Below are 7226 nucleotides of genomic sequence, written 5' to 3'. Positions count from 1 at the left end.
CCATAATCACTCACCCTGGCTCAAACCCTCGACCACAACAACACAACACTGTGCACTATACCCAATATGCCCCTGCAGCACATGTTAACACTGCTCATTATGCTGCAACCCTTGTGCCTGTGCATTATATTCAAACCACTGTTCCACAAATTCAGTATGTTCAAGCCCCTGTTCCTCAGGCACAAGTGCAACCTGTTGCACCTCAACAAGCTGCTCCAACAGTGACACAACCAAATCAGCAAAGCTTTTTCACACAAGGCTTTGTTGATTGGAGCAGCATGCCTGATGAACTTGGTAATGAAAATTTTGCTCTCTATGCTACTAATGATATTTTTGATGATGAATTTTGTTTGATGGCATTAGAGTCAATACCAGAAGGGGTTGAAACTGAAAGTGAACAGCTAAGTGCTGAAACAGTGGATGAAGTTGCTGAAGCAGTGATTACTGCAGTTGCTGGTGAACTACTGCTGGGAGAAAATTCAGAAACCCTGATTGAACCACTGTCCAACCCTTGGTCCAAAGATGACAAAGAGAAAGAAGAATTGAAGAGAGATGGTGAGGGAGAAGGGAGAGCTGATGAAGATGATGATTATCAATGTGACTGTGCCATGATGGCTGCTGCTAAGGTATCACCTCAAGTTCTTGAAAAACTGTGTTCAGACAAATGTATTATTGCATTTGCTAACATCAAAGAGGTAAATGAAAACCTTAGGGATAAAGTCTTGTCTGATGAAGTCAAATTTGAAAAGTCATTAAAATAACTTAGAAACAAATTGGCTGAAAAAGATAAAGAGATCAGCAGTTTAAAAGAAGAGCAGAGCATAACCAAAACTCGACTCCAAACTATGGTAGAAAAATACCAAGTTTGCAAAAGGAGTTGGAGTCTACCCAGACCACCTGTGAAAGATGGGTGGAGTCTTGTAAAGGGTATGAGGTTATGCTTGCAAAACAGCTTGAAAGCAATGTCAAGTTTGGAATAGGACATAGAAAATATGATGAACTTGTAAACACTGCTGAAAAACAAGCTGGTTTAACTGAGATAGTACCAACCAACAAAAATGGCCAAGAGGTTAAATAACCGACAAACTTGGTTACAAAATTACTCTGGAAAGATCTGTGGGATCCTCAACTTTTGAGGAAATTGAGAAATACCAATTTAAACCCACATGGTCTGATGAGTGTGATATCCTGGAAAACTTCAAACCAATGGATTTCACAACCAGTGATGGTGTAAAAGCTCCAAAAGCAAGGGTCATTCCTATCAAATATATCCCAACAGAGGTTTAAAACTCTGTTGCAAAGGAATCTGAGAAAAGGAAGAAAAGAGAAAAGATTAAAAACATGTTTTGTGATTTTTGTGAAAAGAGGAATCATCTAACAAAAGATTGTTTTCATCTAAAAGCACATGATCTAAACAAAACAAATGTCATTGTTCCTGCTGAAAGCTGCACCATCTGTGCTAAAAATAATCACAAAACTCAAGAATGTGTCTATCTCAAGAACTTTGACATAAAAAAGAATGAGTACACTGCAAAAACATCTTTGAGTCCATCAACATCATCTATCAAATTCACAAAGAAACAACCACTGTTTGTGCCAGTCCAAACAACTGTCACAAAACAGCTGAACCAAACATCTGTTCAAAGAGATGTTCAGGTGACTGATGCACCCCCTGCAAATCAATTCAAGAGAGGTAAGGGACAACGATCATACCATAGGATCCCACATGTTTATGAGACTTACAAAAAGCCCTCTAAACCCAAAGTGAACAGGTATCCTTTTGGTTATCAACAGATGATTAGCCAAGACCCCCAGCAGTGGTTAGAGAAAAACATTCCCAAAAATGTTCAATCCCCTGAGCTAACCACTGTCCATGCATCTATCATCAGCCCAGACACTATTGAGACCCCATCCAAAGCCTTATTGGCTTTGGAAACCTTAATGAACTAATCCTTTTACTTCATGTGCAGGGAGCTTCTGCATGCTTAGATAGTCTTTGGTATGTAGACAGTGGAGGCTCCAGGCACATGACAGGATGTAAAGCCCTACTCAAAGATTTCAAAATCCATGGAAGGGGGTGATATATCCTTTGGGAATAATAGTAAAGGGAAAGTTCTGGGGTCTGGTACAGTTCAGTCTGGAAATATAAAATTTGAAAATTTCAATCTAATAGACAATCTGAAATTCAACCTCCTGAGTGTCTCACAAATGAGTGACAAGGGGTATGGGACATTCTTCACAAAGGAGTGTTGTAAGATTGTTGGACCAGAAATGGTTGAAAAGATTGAAGCAATAATAAAATCAGGAAAAACAAAACTTGTTGCTCAAAGAAGTGGCAATGTTTATGTTGTTGATATGTCAAGAGAGTGTCCCAGAACTGATGCCTGTTGACGTGATGTCGTGGGTCACGCAAATTTAATCCCTAAACAACTGTAGTTAGCGGTAGTAGGGTATCGAACTCAGGGAGTATGTGGAAAATGTGTTGATTGTGTAGCTTTGTATTTATACTAAAATTAAACTAAATTGCTGAAAATTAAAATTCAAGATTGTGGAATGTTGTTTTGGAAAACTAAATTAAAAACTAAATCAAATCAAAGTAGGTTGTAAACAATTAGGAGAGAACAATGATCACCCTAGGTTTCAGTTTCTTTAAACAATTGTGTGCAATTTCACTAGAAAGAGTTACATAGACATAACTCGTGTATGTGTGATTGAAGTGATAAAAGGGAACAAAGTACTCGGATTAGATAATGCGAGGTTGTTTCCCGATGACCTATTAACCAATAACCAACCCCAACCCTTCCCGTGATATCTCGGTTGCCAACGACACCAAGAACGTACGATCAAGACTAGAAATTGTGATATAGATTAACGCACTACAAACAATCAAACATACACCATGACATTCAAGCAACGCAAAATATCATTCTAGAAATGCAGAAATTAACACACAAAAGTCTTAGAAACATTCACCTAGGATGATCACCGAAGAGTTTAGCCGGACATGGCTCGGTGAATCATCATCAACATCAATCTAATGTTCATAAAGATTAAAAACACAAACCGAATGTTTAGAAATGTTCACAAACCAAACAAGTACTCCAAATTCGCTCCCAAAGTCTCCAAGAACCGTCAATCATGAGATAATCCCAAAAGACACCCCAAAACTGTTTTTAATGATGGCAGTTACGTTCAGATGCAGCTTCCGCCGTAATTTACGGCCATACCGTAAATTACGGTATACATATTAGTGTTACGGTACTTGTTTCCTGAGTTACGGTGGAATTTAGATGGAATTCAAGTCCACCGACGGTTTTACCGTAAATTACGGTATCAACTTTTTGTCGGCTGCCTTCTTGATGTTGCCGCTCCACATGTGCCGCCCACTTTAGTCTGTTGCCACCAAATTTATGGAAATAATGATGATGTTGATCTGACAAGAGATCACATGATGTTTGTCACCTACAATTGCCCTCACATGCGCCGCCCACTTTTGAGATGATGATTGTTGTTGTAGTTTGTTAGCGGCCCAATCAAACAAAAGCATCCAAGTGCGGCCCAATCACAAACACCCACATGTGCCGCCCATCTTGCCCAATGAAAGAAATCCATGTCTCATGTGCGGCCCAATCAGAGACACCCACATGTGCCGCCCAAATGATCTCTTTGATGTTGATGTCCTTCTACGGCCCACTATTGTGAAGATGATGATGCATTTTTTAGAATTCCATTAATGTTCCTTGACTTTTTGTACCCTCCATGTGATCTTCTAAAAAATGGCGGCTACCCTCCTTTTTGTTCATGTTCAATGTTCACTTTATGACCTCCTAGGTTGCCAAGATCACGTGATTCCCCACACAATGTGATGTTAATGATGATTAATTTTCTTGAAAACAAAACCTCCACTATGCATTTTTTAATGATGATCATGATCGAGATATTGGTTGCCAATCTTTGTAGAGAATGATGTAATGAATAAAATAAGATGGTGCCCTTGCATGCCTTTCTTTCGTCCTTAGCTTACGGGTTCCAATTTAACCAAATTAAGCGATTTACCTGTAAAACACACGAACACTCGTAGTTACTAAGTTTAAGCAAATAATCAAGTAAAGCATGGAATTTTAATATTTTTAAACCATTTAAGGGTTGTCCAACGGACCACTCGTCACATCCCCACACTTACCCGTTGCTTGTCCCAAGCAACCCGTTCAAAAACTATTTACAACCATAGCGATCAAACATACAAACCACGCTAAATGTGCCGCCCTTTTACTAACTTTCAATCATACCACAAGACACACCCCTCACAAAAATCTCTCGGTAACAAGAATTATTATTATAATGCTAAACCACTCAATGCGTGTGTGTGTGCGCGCGACAATAAGCTTGTATAAAAATCAAGTTTCCTCCTAACAAATATCTAACATGCTTAGAATCAAAGGGACTTGCGGGTTGTAACAGGGCTAGGTGTTAAGGTAGGAAAATGGTGAAATATATATGTGAGAGCTAATTGATTTGACCCGGTTTTTATTTCTACCATTAAACAAAACAACCATCAAAAATATGCACAACTTCTTCAACATTCTCAACTATTATTGCAACTAAATACATCTTTTTGTATTTTTCTTATATATATATATATATATATTTTTTATCTCGCTCTTCTTTTTTTTTTTTTTTTTTTTTCATCAAACTCAACCATATATACAAGGACATCAATACTACAAACTAAATCTCCTAAACCGGGTCATATCAAAAGGTAAAATTTTTGTAGGAAGTAGGCTCGGGTCACAATCGAATGGTCTAAGGCTCAACATGGCTTTCTAAGGACCAAACCCCCACCCCTCACAATACCAAGCTCATATATGTATAGTATGAGGTCCAACCCACCAATCCCGCACTTTCACACATCTAGACGAGGCTACCTAAAAGTCCCCCTATCATTTTCAAAAGCATGCTAATTCTAGGATTTAACAAGTATTCTCACACAAGTTCTATTAACACAATAAACACACCGCCACTCAAAACAAAGAAAACATCATTAATAATCATATGTGGCTCAAATCCTCACCAAGAAAAGACTAGGAATGGGTGTCGGTGTGTCAAATGGAACAATATCAAGTTTTCAAATTTTGACAATTTTCGCTTAGCTTCACAAAATTTTTTTTAGAACTCCCAAAAATTTCCCCCATCCCCACACTTGGGATACATTGTCCCCAATGTATGGCTTTGAGGGAAGGATCGCTTTAACCAAAAACATCAACAATTGCTTAAATTCTCAAACCCCAAATTTCTTTTTGTACTTTTCATTTTATAATTTTTTTATGTTTTTCTTTTTTTTTTTTAATAAACAAAAGCAAACTAATAAACTAACAATATTTCAAAGCTAAAGAACATGACAAGTCTAAGGAAAAAGTACATTGACCTGGTGAAGTTTGCCACAACAGATGTTGTAGATAATCCGATTTCCTATCACCACATTTATGCAAATATCCGCACATCTTCCCCACACTTGAGTGTTACCATGGCCCTGAAACATAGAAAGATAAAAACAACACAATCAATATAAAACCCCGGGTTGCCTCCCGAGCAGCGCTAAGTTTTGAGTCTTCAGCCAGACCGAGCCACCCCCATTTATGGTGGCTCAAAGAATCGGTTCCTATCACCTCCCCCACTGTAGCTTGTCATTGGGCAAAATGCATCCGTCTCATTTTGACTCGGTGGGTAATCAAATACACTCTTGCTCGCACCCAAATATGTTTCTTCACGGTCCGGTGGGTGTTTTTTTCTCATTCGTGGTAACACATTTTTCATACAGTCACCAAACTCATCACCCTTCCTCTCAATGGATTCATAACTAATCTCTCTAGTTTGAACATCAAAAGACAACTTACGGTTCTTTTCGGTCATGGTAATAATCTCGTCTCTACAATTGATTTGAGCATTTGCCGTGTATAGAAACGGTCGACCTAAAATTACCCTTTGTTGTGATGCCATGTTGGTAGAAGCATAGTCCAAAACTAGGAAATCCACCGGGTATTCAAATTCTCCCAACTGAATCTTAACATTCCTAACCATTCCCCGTGGACGCCTCCAACTTCCATCCGCTAAGCTCACCATGGTGTCTATACCTTCGAGTGGACCAAAGTCGTACATATCGTATAGATCGCTTGGTAGCACACTCACGCTTGCCCCGTAGTCCAACAATGCGTGAGGGATTTTTAATTTTCCCACACGAATAGGCACGATTGGCACTCCATACTCTTTATCATTCTCGACTTCGGCACCTTTTTCCAAACCTGCATTCATTTGACACGAAGAAGTTAGCAATGCTTCATTAAATTTAGTATTTGGAACGGTGCTTACCACATTGATGTTAATGCTTTTTATGTTCTTGGGATTTGGCACCGTATCACTCGGTAGCTGGCCTTTTGCTTTCTTTAACATCGCCACGTCACTTGCAAGTTGACCCATTTGAGTGGTCAACGATTGGATGCTTTTGTCACGAACCTCATCCTTTTGCATCCAAGCCTCATCACGTTGGTTCATTCGTTGCATTTCACTTTGCATCGCCTTCAACATCTCCATCATTTCATTTCCACCCGAAGAACTTTGACCCGTTTGATATTGCCTTTGAAATCCTTGGTTTCCTTGGAAATTTGGGTTTGCTTGATTTGAAGGGTTTCCATATCTAAAGTTCGGGTGGTTCCTCAATCCGGGGTGGTAGATATTAGAATTCATGTTGTTGTAATTTCTACCACCCCCTCCTTGACCTTGACCTTGAACAGCATGAACTTCTTCATATTGCCCATCCACCAACCCTTGGCAATTTTCAGCCGCATGACCTATTTCATTACACAAAACACAAACATCATAAATTTGGTTAGTAGTTTGAACATTACCGTCATCTATGGCATGCACTTGTGGTCGGTTAGTGGTCGGTCGGGCTCTTCTTGAAGCTTGGGCTTTCCTTTTTGATGTAGTTGCCATACTTTCCAAAAACTCCCAATCTTCATTCTCATAATTTGTTCCAAATGTCCCTCCGGTGATAGACATTAGATCACGTGCGTCTTCGGCACTCAACCCCTCATGAAAGGCGTTCATCAACTCCCATAACTCAATTCCATGATGAGGGCAGTTTTTAATCATCATGTTAAAACGCTCAAACGCCTCATGGAACATCTCACCGTGTTGTTGTTGAAAGCTTCTCAATCCCTTCCGCGCAT

At 39.3% G+C, this 7226-nt stretch overlaps 1 non-coding gene across 1 annotated transcript; it reads left to right on the top strand.

Moving 5' to 3' along the window:
• The first annotated feature begins 7120 nt into the window (after positions 1 to 7120).
• On the top strand, positions 7121 to 7226 carry LOC118488652. Its single transcript, XR_004885196.1, has one exon. It is a non-coding gene; the product is annotated as a small nucleolar RNA R71 (small nucleolar RNA).

The sequence above is a fragment of the Helianthus annuus genome, chromosome 16, assembly GCF_002127325.2.
Source record: "Helianthus annuus cultivar XRQ/B chromosome 16, HanXRQr2.0-SUNRISE, whole genome shotgun sequence".
Lineage (NCBI taxonomy): Eukaryota > Viridiplantae > Streptophyta > Magnoliopsida > Asterales > Asteraceae > Helianthus > Helianthus annuus.
Note: the sequence above shows the minus strand (reverse complement) of the source record. Positions and strands in the feature narration are given on the sequence as shown.